Source organism: Anomalospiza imberbis, chromosome 9, assembly GCF_031753505.1.
Source record: "Anomalospiza imberbis isolate Cuckoo-Finch-1a 21T00152 chromosome 9, ASM3175350v1, whole genome shotgun sequence".
In the NCBI taxonomy this organism is placed as follows: Eukaryota; Metazoa; Chordata; class Aves; order Passeriformes; family Viduidae; genus Anomalospiza; species Anomalospiza imberbis.
Window position 1 is genome coordinate 23,155,100 of NC_089689.1, and position 12,647 is coordinate 23,167,746.

Sequence of the window (12,647 nt, forward strand, 5' to 3'; positions counted from 1 at the left end):
AAGTGACATTAGCATTAATAATAATAATTAAAAGTCTTAGCCTTAATTTCGAAAATTAGGGGAAAATGATGCATCCATTAACTGACACTGTGATAGAGACTGCTCTGGAGAAGGGAGATTTTGGCTCTCTGGGAGAGCAGGTAGGGTTCTCCTGTCAGAGCAGGCACAGGGTCACCACAGCAGCTAATGAAGGTGGTGGAGGCATATGAAGACCCTTAATTAGCTTAGTTGCTGTTCTTCCATTATGAGCAATTCATTAACTGCTGCCTTATCTACTCTGCTGTTCCCTGAACTGCACAGTCCCTTAACAATGGGAGCTCTGGGGGAAAGGGGGAGATGAGAGCCCCCACAAACAGCAGAGGAGATGCTGACAGCGAGGAAATGGGTAAAGTCTTTGGCAAACACCCACGTGTGAGAGTCCTTAGCACAAACGCTGATGTGCTGCTAATTGCTCTAATTGGTTCCAGCAGTAAACCCAGCCCAGACGGGTGAGGACAGGCATTTACCAACTGGGCTCCTACTGCTCCCCAGGAGTTGGAGCGGGATTGCTGACGGGACATCGCACACGGCGAAGGAAGGGCTGGTCCTGCAGCCCCAGCTTCGGGATCCGGGGAAGGAGCAGAGGTGAGAGCTCTCGGTTTGGTTGTTACCGAATCCGTTTGCTCGGGGGCGAAGTGGCTGTGTCCTTTGGGCTGTGTGAGGGGAAGGTGCCGGGGTGCTTTTGAGTGCTGAGGAGCTCCCTTTCATAGGGCATTATTGGAGGTGGGTGATCACTGGAGCCCAAAACCTTGGGATCCGTTAGGCTGAGGTCCTTATCAAGCTCAGGTCTTTCCCATGCTCCCTTTTCCCCATCAGTAAATGCCCCAAGGCTCCCAAGCTGCTGAGGAGTTTGATAACTGAGGAGTTACTTAAGGGGAGGGACTTTAGTGCCCCAAAACCTTCGTGACTGGAAAGCCTGCCAGGCACTCGGGGAGCATGAAATCCGGTTAGAAATCATTTGAAGCTTGGTTTGGGTTGTTTGTTGTATTTTTTTCTTCTTCTTCTTCTTTCTTTGTTTCCTCTTGGTTTGTTTCTTTCCAGTAACCACAAAGAGTAGGAAAGATGGTTTGCTTTTTTTCTCTTTTTAAGTGGACTCAGATTTCTGTATCAGCTCTTCAAGCTTTATTTAAAGGGAAAAAAATCCTACCCAACTCCCTCTGACTCCAGTATTAAAAGCTTTAAGGAAGTATGGCTAGCTCTATTCAGTGAGAAAACTCACCTTGCTGTCTCTGTACTGCAGGCTTTAAATTTAAATGGAGAAAATGAGTAAAGGGTAACAGGTGAAAAAAATTGCTGAAGGTTAAATGAGTTATCACACCTCTGTAGCAAATCAGTGAGCCTTGCTTGCTGGAGGAGCTGCCCTGCACAGGTTTAGCAGACCCGTGGCTACATCTGCCTGCTCTGCCCTGCCCACAGATCAGCAGCATGTGTGATGCTGAGAGGCCGGTCTTTTCTTGGCTGGTTTTAAGTCAGAGCCAGCTCTAAGTAATGGGCTAAGTGAGCTGCGGGAGTAAACCCTGGCCCCTTCTCTGCAGGTGACAGAGGTGAGGCAGAACGAACGTGGCCTGCTATCCCTGTTCCCTGTTTCATGTGCAGCTGATGCCATTCTCCCTTTTCTGCTGCAAAAAGATGGCTTTAACACCTGAGAGGCATAAGACAAATGGGAACAGTTTGCCCCAGGGCTGAGATGCTGCTGTGGATCTGCTGGCTGTGGCTGTGCCTGGCTGCAGTGACAGGCCCTCTGCTCCCCAGCAAACTCCTGGCCTTAATCCTTTGTGTTTTTGTCTTGCGATGGCGTGAGCAGAGGAGGTGGGTTCTTTGTGTGCCTAAAATTGGGTGTCCATTAGAACATGGCTGTGTCTAGTGGGTCAGTGGAAGGGAGGAATGCTGCTGCTGGCAGTCAGCCTGACCCTGCATCGTGCAGGGTGGGGACAGGGCACCAGTGGAGTGCTGGGCTGTGTATTGTAGGTGTGAAACCCTGTCTGGAGGATGGGTTCACCAGGTGGGCATCCATGGGGACCTGGGACCCCTGCCTGGGCTCTGCTCTCCCCATCCCCACACACAGACACTGGTCCCCAAAACCTACTTCTTTAGGGGTGACATTTTTGTCTTCCCACGAGGTTCCTGGGGGTGAAGTCACCACCAGAAGAGTTCAAAAGCCTTTCTGGAGGTAAATAAAGCCCCGAGCTCTCCTCCTATTATTTTAAAGAAGCTGCCTCCCACGTATGACCTTGGGTGTGTGTTGATGGGAGCCTGCTGCAAGGGTTTAGTCTGAAACCAAATCCCCTCTCCCTCTGTCTTTGTCCCCAAAATGGGAGCTTTCATCATCCTGCTCAATCTTTTAAGTCAGCCTGAATGCTGATTGTCTCTTTTTACTAGAAGGAAAGAGTCTGGGATGCTGCATGAGGCTGTGGCTCTGTTTTAAGGTGTGCTGTCACTTGCTCTGTGGTATTTGCCTGGTCTCCTCTGCCTTGTGACTCCAGTGAAGGTGATTCCCGATGAAAGGTTTGTTTTAGGGAAAGTGGGGCCGATGGAAAGGCTTGCAGACCTGTTGTTGACATCACTGTGGTCTCTTAGAGTGGGCAGCTGTTGGTAGGGAGGGGAAGAATTACAGACATCCAGGGTGGCTGCAGGTCCCCCATGCTCTGTGGGTGAGAGGAAGCCTGGGGGTCACCTCTCTCCTCATGGGTGAGAGCATGGCTCTGGGGGTGGGTGAAGCAGGCAGAAGTTGGGGTACTACTGCTCCCTGATAGAAAACACAACCATGAAACTGCTTGAAACACCCATCATGAATAACAAATGCACCAGCAGCTGCCAGGAAGCTTTTGGGGATGCACCAGCACTGGGGTGTTCTCTGCTGAGGCCTGGCTTGAGAGCATTGGGCTGGTTCAACGGGAGATGATATGTCCCAGGTGAAACATAATCCCTCTGACAGGGATGAAATAAACTCTCACAGCAGGTACCTTTCCCTGCTGAGTGTGGTCTTTTCCCTTTTTGGCCCCAGACCACAGCCTACTTGACAGGGCCATCTTTAACTGTGTCAATCAAAGTGCAGTGGAGAAGAGAAGGCAAACAGGAAGAGCACCGTGGAAGGGCAAGTTTGAGTGACCTGATGATGGGCTGGGGACATAAATCACTGGAGCGTGGGTGAAATGAATGGCTCCAGCAGTGAAATTTTCAGTCTTTCAGTGAACACAAGGAGGGAAAAGCTGTCTGGCTCCAGGACAATACCTGGTGACTTGTGTAGAGGAAGAGGTCTGGCACTGACCAATGCATGAGGCTGATGAGAAGTGATGTGGGCCGGTCATTCAGAAAATCTGGTTTGCTGGCCTGGGAAGGACATAATCACCTTGGACTGATGTTATCTGGGAGGCTGTGTTGAAGAGGAGGCAGTGAAATGGGCAGGCAAGCAGGAGCCTCTGGCTCAAAGTCAAGCCTTGAGATCCCAGGGAGGGGTGATGCTGGTGGGAGAGAGGATTTGAGTCACCTGTGCTGGGGAGGGATGCAAGGCATTGGAGGAGCTGGCTGGGCTGAGTCTGCTTTAAGCTGGCTCAACTTCATCTATCTCCTTTCTGATTCTGGGTGCAATGGTTTTCAGTTCTGTTTCTAAACACATTATTTTAATGTGGTTGTTAACTTGATTCTCCCTCCCCTAAAATGAGATTTAATCAAAATTTATAATTTAAAAGAAAAGTTTTAGTTTTTATCTTCATGCACACCTTTGAAACTAGAGGTTAACATACCATAGATCCTGGCAGGGAAAGGGTGAGTCTCTGGACATCATTGTGTCGCATCACAGGTCCCAGATCCTATAAGATCCCAAAATGTGGATCTCAGTAGGAGCTAAGCATCTAGCTCCTGATTAGTGGAGCTAAAGTGACTTTCCCAAAGGTTCTGCAGCACAAAAGGTAAAAGCCTCCAAATATCCCAGCCAGCATCAAAGCATCTTGTCTCCTCCTTAGCCTGCACTAACAGGCAACACACTCTGGCTCCCATTAGCACAAAACCTTGTTCATATTGGCTGATTTAATACAGAAATTGGTGTCTTTCTAAGTTCATCACAAAAATGTCTTGGTTTATTGTTATTTTCATTGACATTCTTATTTTCAGAGGGCAACGTCATGAATAGGAGGGGCCTGCTGAATAAACAGCTATTGCCTTTCTTTGTGAAGAGATTATGTTTTGTTGTGCTTGCAAAAATGACTTCTGCTGCCATGTGTTGCCCTTTAACAGCTAAAGAATAATAAATGAGCAAGAGCAAGGATCTCAGATACAGTGCCCATTTGGAAGGAAAAATCAGGTTTGGTACTGTGTGTGTAGTTCAATTTATTTTATGTTAATTTGATATTTTTCTTTTTTATTTTGGTGTAGCCTGATTAGTTCCACATGTTTTCCCCTAAGAATTGGATGGTAAAACTGCTTGTCTGAGTCATCAGCAAGATAAATAATTGGCAAATTCAAGGTCTCATCTCCTAAATCATTCCACAGTTTCTTGTGGCCCTCACAGGGCTCGGTTGCTTGTGCACTCCAGTCAGTGGTTCCGTCCCCAGCCCGGGCTTTCACTGGTCCCAGGAGACCAACAAACCTCTGATTACTGAGCCTCACATCAGCTTGTCTTGGCACATCTGCTGGAAGAACGCGGGGAGCTGCTGGGATCATGGGCTTAGGGCTGGTATTTACAGCCAGAGCAGGGGAGCCTTCCCAAAATGGGCACCCTGGAGTGCACACCTGGCATCTGTGCCACCCCCTGCACAGGACTGGGGCCTTGTCCTGTGTGGAGGTGCCATGGTGTCTCCTTCTCACTGGGTCTGCTGACCCACAGCTCAGGAGGTGCTGACCTGCCACGTGGGGATGCCATGCTGACCTCTGTGATTTAACAGGCTGATCCTGAAATGGGCCATCTCAGCATCCTTATCTTTCCAGCTGCAGGTATCAGTCCCAGGTCCAGCTGGCCTAAACATAACCCCACTCATGGATACTGTACAGTAGCCATGAGGTAGAAAATGAGAATATGAATACAGGCCCTGGGGTCCAGCAGTGTGTGAGCATTGAGAGGTTTGAGATGGACACATAGCTGCTTCTTCATATGTGGTGGTTGTCTGGTTTCTGGGGGAAGCATGAATCCCTCTACTCAAGAGAGATGTTGGACAACTGTTCTTCTGTCCCTGTGGGTTATTTCTGGCTTGGATTATTTTTTTAAACAATGCCACTTGTGTCTAGTGGAAATCATATCCAAAGTGTAGCCCCACCACGGTTGGAGAAGTTGTACTGCTGTCCTGGCAATGTTAAAGGAGCTGAACTGGATGGTCCCTCGTCTGAATATGTTTTTTTTTTTGTTGGTTTATTTTGGGGGAGGGAGTATGATTGCATTTTAAAATGAAAGAAAGTGCCAAAAGCAGAATGAGAGACAGCTAAGTGGTGATCTCTGAGCTTAAGGAAAAACAGTGTAAATCTGGAACAGGCCCATAGTCTTCAGAGTGGGCTCCAGGCTTCTTAGCAGCAGAGTCACAGTTTCTGCTGAATTGGAAAAATAAAGCAGCACAAATGCCTCTCGTGAGAGGTCCTGGCCCCTTGGCTCGAGTCAGACGTGTTTGGAGCAAATCTGGTGCCTTGAAAGGGAAGCCACTGAGCCCCAAGGAGACCACTGGGGATGCTGGGCATGGGGGATGCAGAGCCCTCCCCTCCTTTGGATGGTGTTGAGGAGTTAAAGGCGGTGAAGCTGAAGGAGAATGAGTGGATTGTGCTTTGCTGGAAAAAAAGGTCACCTTAACACACTGCAATGTGTGATGGTGACATGTGTGAAAGCTAAATTGGCTCACTGAGTTAAAGCTGTGCACTTTTGTGTACGTGTTCCCATCAGGGCTTCAGCTATCCTGGCTTTTGTGGTGGCAGTTTTGGACGTGGGCATCCAGAGCCCACTCAGGTCCTACTCTGGCAGGTGCCTGGCTTGGATGTTGGGTGCAGGCACTGCTGACACTGTGGACACCTGCTTGATTGGGGACGTGACCCAGATCTTGTGGTGGTGCTAAGCAGGAGCCAGAGCACTGTTCTCTGTAATGCTTACATTATCCCAATTAAAACAATGATGAGAAACTCAATGGGCACCTTCCTGCAGGGACTAACCTCTAGTCTGTGGTGGTCTGTCTTTGCTCCTCTCCTTGCTTCCCCTGTTTTTCCAGGAAGGAAATTGGTCGTGCAGCTCAGAGGTTTGTGGTTTTTGTTTTGTTTTGTTTTTTCTTTTTTTTTTTTTTTTAATTATCAAGACCTTTCTGCTTGGAGAATAGTTTCCTAAGAGAGCACACTGTGCACTGTGTGTCCATATACAGCACGTACCATGCAGTGTCAGCATGGGGCTGGGGTAGGGAGCTTCACCTCCATTCTGGAGTTGTCTGGGTGCTCCCAAGAGCTCATCAGCCACTCTGTGCCAGGGGAAAGGAACTGAGCCAGCCCCTTTCATGGATATTTCCCATGCAAATGATGAACTACCCTGGCAAGACAACTTGGAGACAGCCACCAAGTCTCCTTTTCTTCCCTAATCATAGTTTTATACTCAGTATAAGCTTTTTTCCTTCTCCCCTCCCTCTTAGCATTTGAGCTTGGGTCTAGGTCTAGCTTCTCAAGAAAACAGCTGTCCTCTTTCAGCTGCTTAGACTCTTCTCATTCTCCTATTTTAGCTCAGGAATAAATGGAACAGTTCACATTCTTCTTTTGGGTCTGGAGGGTCCCTCCATGTACAGTGAATATTTGGTGGTGCAGAAGAGTAAAAAAGCAGCAGAGGACTGGAACAAGCAATTTGGCAGTCAGTGCAACTGGCTGGCTTGAATTACGTGCTAAGGTTTTGCCAGTTGTCAGTGTGTTGAGCATTTTGTATCATTATAAGATTTTAGGAGTCCTAATGCAGATTTTCTGTTTTGCTGTCTGAGATTTCTGTGGTTTTTCTCTTGTAGAAAGAAAACTTGCCCAGCAATTTGCTGCACACATTTATGCCCTTATTTTTTTAGTGTGCAGTGGAAACAAGCATCTGAAATCATTCTTCTCTTTCTGACAGCAACATCTGTAAAACCTTAATGCTGGAAGGAGGCAGGAACCAAGAGATTTATAACCCCCTGCTGAAATATTGGAACGACCTTATTTCCCGGCAATTAGCTTTGCTCAAAACATTTTTGTTTCCTATTAGAAACAATCTACTAACATTTACATTGATGTGTTTAATAGTTGTTGGCCATCTCTGAATTCAAGCAGGCAAGGCAGGAGGAAAGGGAGGGAAGGAGTATGCTTTGTAAACTGTGAGAGTATTTGTGTTGCATTGTATGCTGTCTTTGTTGATAGTGGTGAAATCTTCCGAAGTGCTCTGCTCCAGAATGGGAATGACATTGTTTGGGAAAGGGAAGAGAGCTAGTATTAGCCCAAAGCTTCTCTACCACTGCAGCATATCAGGACCAGCTCCAGCAATTGCTGGAGAGTGGATCTTGATTCAGCTGCAACCCCTGAAGAGTGGAGAGGTGAGGAAAGAAGACGAAGGAGCAGCACCTACATGCAAGGTGGTGTAGCAATGAGTAAGGTCCAACAGTGAGGAGCTGGGTTAAGGGATGGGTGAATGAATGGATCATTCCCCTTCTTCAGTGGATGCACTGATCTCCAGCAGAGGCAGCAGCTCCTGAGACCTCTCTGAGGCCATCAGCAAGAAGCAGATTTTTGACTAGGTGGCTGAGTTTGGGTTTTTTATTTTGTTATTAGGAACTTGAGAGCATGATGTAATGGGATGAGACTGAGAATCACACATTTTAGGTTGAGTTGCAACACGAGGAAAGCCTAGCATCTGAACGCATTGATAGCCTGGGTTGGAAGTGGTGGCAAATACTCTGGCAGTATTGTTTCGTAGGACCAGGGGAAAGAAATGCCTATTTTCTCCTTGGCTTTGAGATCAGAAAGATTAATGTGTATCTAGATGAGGTCCTGAGTGGATCTGAAAAAGATGAATTGTTTAATTGTTGAAAAACGCAATTTTAGGGATGTTGAAACAAAGTCGAACTTGAAATATTGGGGATGTTTAAGGACAGTGTCTTGTGTCTTTGTTTTGAAATTAACGTGCCTTGAAAATGGAAAGAACATAAAATTACAATTTTGGATATTGTTAGCCGGCTGTGGTATGTCCCTCTGAGGAGCAGCATGGAAGAGAAGATTCTTGGGGAAATGCCATAGCCCTGCAGGTGATGGATGATCACCCTTGGCATTCCACAAGCTTTTGTTGTCTTTGCTTTCTGGAGGTTTCCTTCACCATGAGATATCATTTCAGAAGTTTGCTCCAGGATGGGCAGCAGATGGTGTCAACTCAGTTTTGCTGAAGTCATAGATGATTCACTCACTTGGGCTGAAAATGAGCTTTTCCTGGCCCCGTTGCTCTTCCAGCCATGCCCCAGCTCCCCATCCCTTAGGCTGTGAGGCTGTAAGTGTTTTATAAGGCCGAGAGTTTAGCTGGATATCCAAATGGTCTGGGTTAAAAACTAATCCTTTTGGAGGTGTGACAGTGAACTGTAGCCTGGAGCTGCAGGCATTTGGGATGGTAACTTCTCAGTCTGGCTCTGCTTTGGGAGTCAAGGCTTTGCAGAGTTATATGTGAATATTCCATCATGCAGATGATCTCTCTCCATAAATCATCCCAATGGCCAATCCTCGGTCATGGATGTGTTACATAAATACTTCCTAGCACAACTAGAGTCTTTTGACAGCTTTGGGGAGCAAAGATGTGTGCCCCAAAGTGTACCTGCCCCATCTACCACCCTTAGGATACTGGTTAGGTTCTCAGTGGTGTTTGGGGCACCTCTGTTGCATCTTACTGTTGTGGGGGTGAGGGTTGATATGTCTCTTTGTGTATCACATCCAAGTCCACCTGGTTCCTTAGTCTTCATGGATGGCTGGAGCATGAAAATGCAAGCTGAGGACTGAGACATTGAACCTCCACTGCTGTGTGGAGACACCAGGTGCTGAGATGAACTCACCTTTCCTGCTCTTTGCCACAGCCTGCTGCAGAGGGAGGGTGCTGCTGTCAGTCATCAGCCTGTCTCACTCCAGGCATTCCTGGCACAAGTCTCTTCAGGTTTGCCTCTTTGTGCACAGTCTGGTAATTCCTCCTGCAAGGAGTTTATTTGTCTTTGCTTTTTCTTTCTGAGAGGCTGGACCAATTCCCTGCTCCCCATCCTCCCCTCCTGAGACACAGCCTGAAAAATTATCCACCTCTTCAGCTGCAGACAGAGTCCCTGGCACACATCTTGGGCTGTCCTGGACAATCCCTGCCCAGCCAGCTCCCTGCAGCAGCAGGAAAACTTATTTAAGCATGAGCAACACTATGGCTGAACACCCAAGGGGAGAAGGGAGGCTGTTCAGGAATCCTGCTGGTTTCCTCAGCAAGGAATAAACTGGCCATGGATTAACTTATGCTTTAAGCATCAGAAGATGAAGGGCTGAAGCAAATTAATGTAGGATCTGGTGAGAAGCAAAATCTCAAGTGAGTTTTATGGTAGAGGTTGGTGCTTTTCTGAAAGGGACAAGTGGCCTTAAGAGCCTCTTCAATACATCTTTCCCTGTGGAATTATTTCCATAACATCTACCCCACAGAGACTACTTGTCCCCTTAAGCAGTGCTGTGTGTAGGAGAGCACCAGGGAGGCTTTTTCCCTCATTGCCAGGTCCATGTCCCCCAGACTGTGAGTGCAGAGCTGTGCTGCTGGGGCCACAAGGACAGTGGGAGGACCAAGCCAAGGTTGGATTGGACTCTGGCAACTTGTTTGGTTTGGATCTTGTTCCCAGAGCTTCATCTGGTCACAAGGGATGTGCAGCTGAGAGGAAGGATGCAAACTGCTCCCCGCTCTTAAACAACTGGAGGTACTGGGGAAGATGATGTGTTCATCTCACACATGGCACCAAGGACTCATTCCATACAAAACTGTTCTGCTTGCAGCTGGCCTGGGAGCAGCTTCCACATGTTCCCCATTGAAATGGAGGGTGCCCTGCCTTTCCCCTCATCTGCTGGACAAAGAGGCTTTTCAGCAGTGGAGATGCCTTAATTCAACCGGGTATTTTAACTGAAGGATGTTTCTCTGTGCTTTGGGTATTCCTTTGTGCCAGAAACTGTCACAATGTGTGGGAAAGTCCCCTTTCCCTTTTCCTGAAGGACAGGTTTCTTTTCACCTCCCAGCTGCAGGCAGGCTCAGCACACAGATTTATTTAGGGCCAGGGATGTGTGTGTGCATGTGTTTATTTTTTTTTTTTTTTGAAAGTACAATGTTGTGGCGGCTGACAGCTAATCCTAAATTTGGGATACCTGACATGGTAATGAAAAAACAAACCTTCCTGCACTTAAAATGAATGACAGGCCAGGTTTGGCCCCAGCAACCTTCAGAACTGGTTTGACCTTGCAACCAGATCTCCTGGGCTGACTGACAGCTTTTTACAGCCACATTAGGGCTGAGCTGACCTTGTTTATCTGGGGATTCACCTGGGAGACAGCAGACATGTCCAGGGATATTAAGTCTCAAGCTGAAAATGTTTGCTCAGGTATTAGGGGGAGAGTTAATTTAGACTGAATACCTCCTATGTGGCACCAGCCACTGCTCTGAGGGGCACTGTGCCCCCTGGCTGATGACAGTTGGTTTAGACTTTCTTTAGAAAGTGGAATCTCCTTTGAGTGGAGCAATGCAGAGCCCTTCAACTCGCTGAATTTCCTTTCACATTTAATATTTTTGGGGTTTTGGTAAAACAGAGCCCAGGTGAAGGTGCAGGTTGATTTTCCTGCAAAGGGGTCTTGCATCTGGCACCACAACTGCATTGGACCATGTGGGCTCACTTTGGCTTTATAAAATATGACATGTGTGTGCTGGCATCTGTCCCAGCTGTGGTTGGCATCCTCTTTACCTGGTACCTACCAGCTCCTCCTTCCCATGCAGAGGGGTGTACTTCCCCTGCTGTAGTGACTCAGGAAAAGACTGAGGACAGCAGCTCTTCATCTTTGCTTGTGCAGACCCAGAAGGAGAGGACCAAGCTCTGGAGCGGCCCTCCTCCTGCACCCTAAGGATGGGCAGAAGAGGAGCACCCTGTGGATGGTGCTCTGCCCTGTCTGCCCCTATCTACACATTCAGGAGCATCCAAGGGATGCTGCCTGAAGCCTGATCCATGCTGATGTCACCTGGGGAACTAAGCCATCGCAGCAGAATGATTCCATCTGGTGTGTGATTGGTTGCAGCCTTTGATTTCCAGCAGCACACGTGTACTCTGGACAGGTGGTACAGCCCTCCTACAGCGACTCCAGGTGCAGGCGAGATGATTCTGGGTGCAGGAACATCTTGGGATTTAAATTTTTAGAAGTTATTTCATTGGGCTTGCAGGCAACTGCAGCCCTTAATGTGTGAAGGAGTGCCTGGGTGGTCCTGGCTGTGTCCCACCCCTCAGGAGCACAGAGCATTGCTGTTCCCTGGGGTCAGGCAGGCACCTTTGCTGCTGAGATTCTCCAGGTTTCCCTTTCCTCCTTTTTATGATGAATCACATCAGTCCCTTCTTTTCAGATTCCTCTGGCAAGTTTCTTTTCTTCCTACCATAATAACTTTTCAAGAGTGAAGGTCTCATGTGCTGGCATCCCACACATGGGGGTCTGGTCTCTGCTGGATGGGGTTGGACTCGTGGCAAAGAATGGCTTGGGGGAAATCTGGTAACAGCACAGATGTCCATGGTGTGACATCCCTTGCAGATGGAACCCTTCCCTGGTGATGTAGGGAAGATTTTATTTAGTTATACCCTTCCCATTTTACCTGTTTGTATTCCCTGCTATAACGTCCTGCATTTATTCTGCTCAGGTTTCACCTCAGCCCTCCCTCTCCCCTCACACATGCTTGTTTGGGAATGTTTGGGTAATTGTTTGCTCACTGTATTGCATATTTCCACATTGGCATTGGATTTTTGGTCCCCAGCCAAGGTAAGAAGGTAAAATGCCTGTCTAGTGTGAGAGAAGACAACCTTATCAGGATTCCCCATAAGCAGCAGAAACTGAAGTCTTCAGGGAGGAAGGCTTTAAAGCAGATTCCTCTGCAGTTTGTGGAGGCAAGGGATGCTTTTGTTTGACTGTTCACAGTTCCACAAAAATTTTGAGACCAGATAGGCCAATTAAAAATCCTTCATTATAGGCTTGACTTTATCCAAATATCACATGTTGTGCTCAAGTGTAAAGTCAGCTGCTGCTCTAAGGGACAGCCAGCCATGGAGCCTCCTGTCTGTGCACCACACCAGAGCTGTGCCCCTTTCCTGTTGCTGTCTAGCCCAGGGTCTCAGGTCCCCTCGGAACCTCTCCTGTAGAGAAGGGAGGAAGGCACAGATGAAAAGCTGCCAAGGAGGAGTAGGATGTGGTGGTGCATCCCACAACTGGAGAAAGAGCAAGAAGCTCATTGGGTTATGCAAGTGCCCCAAATCCTGAATATTTATTCCTTTTCCTGATCCACCCTCCTTGGCCTTCCTCTGCATCAAGTTCTGGCAGGTCTCTAAAGGCAGAGAGCTCACATGAGCAGGAAAGGATCTTCGTATCTACTTGGGAATGGTGTCCATACCAATTGGTGTTCCTATATG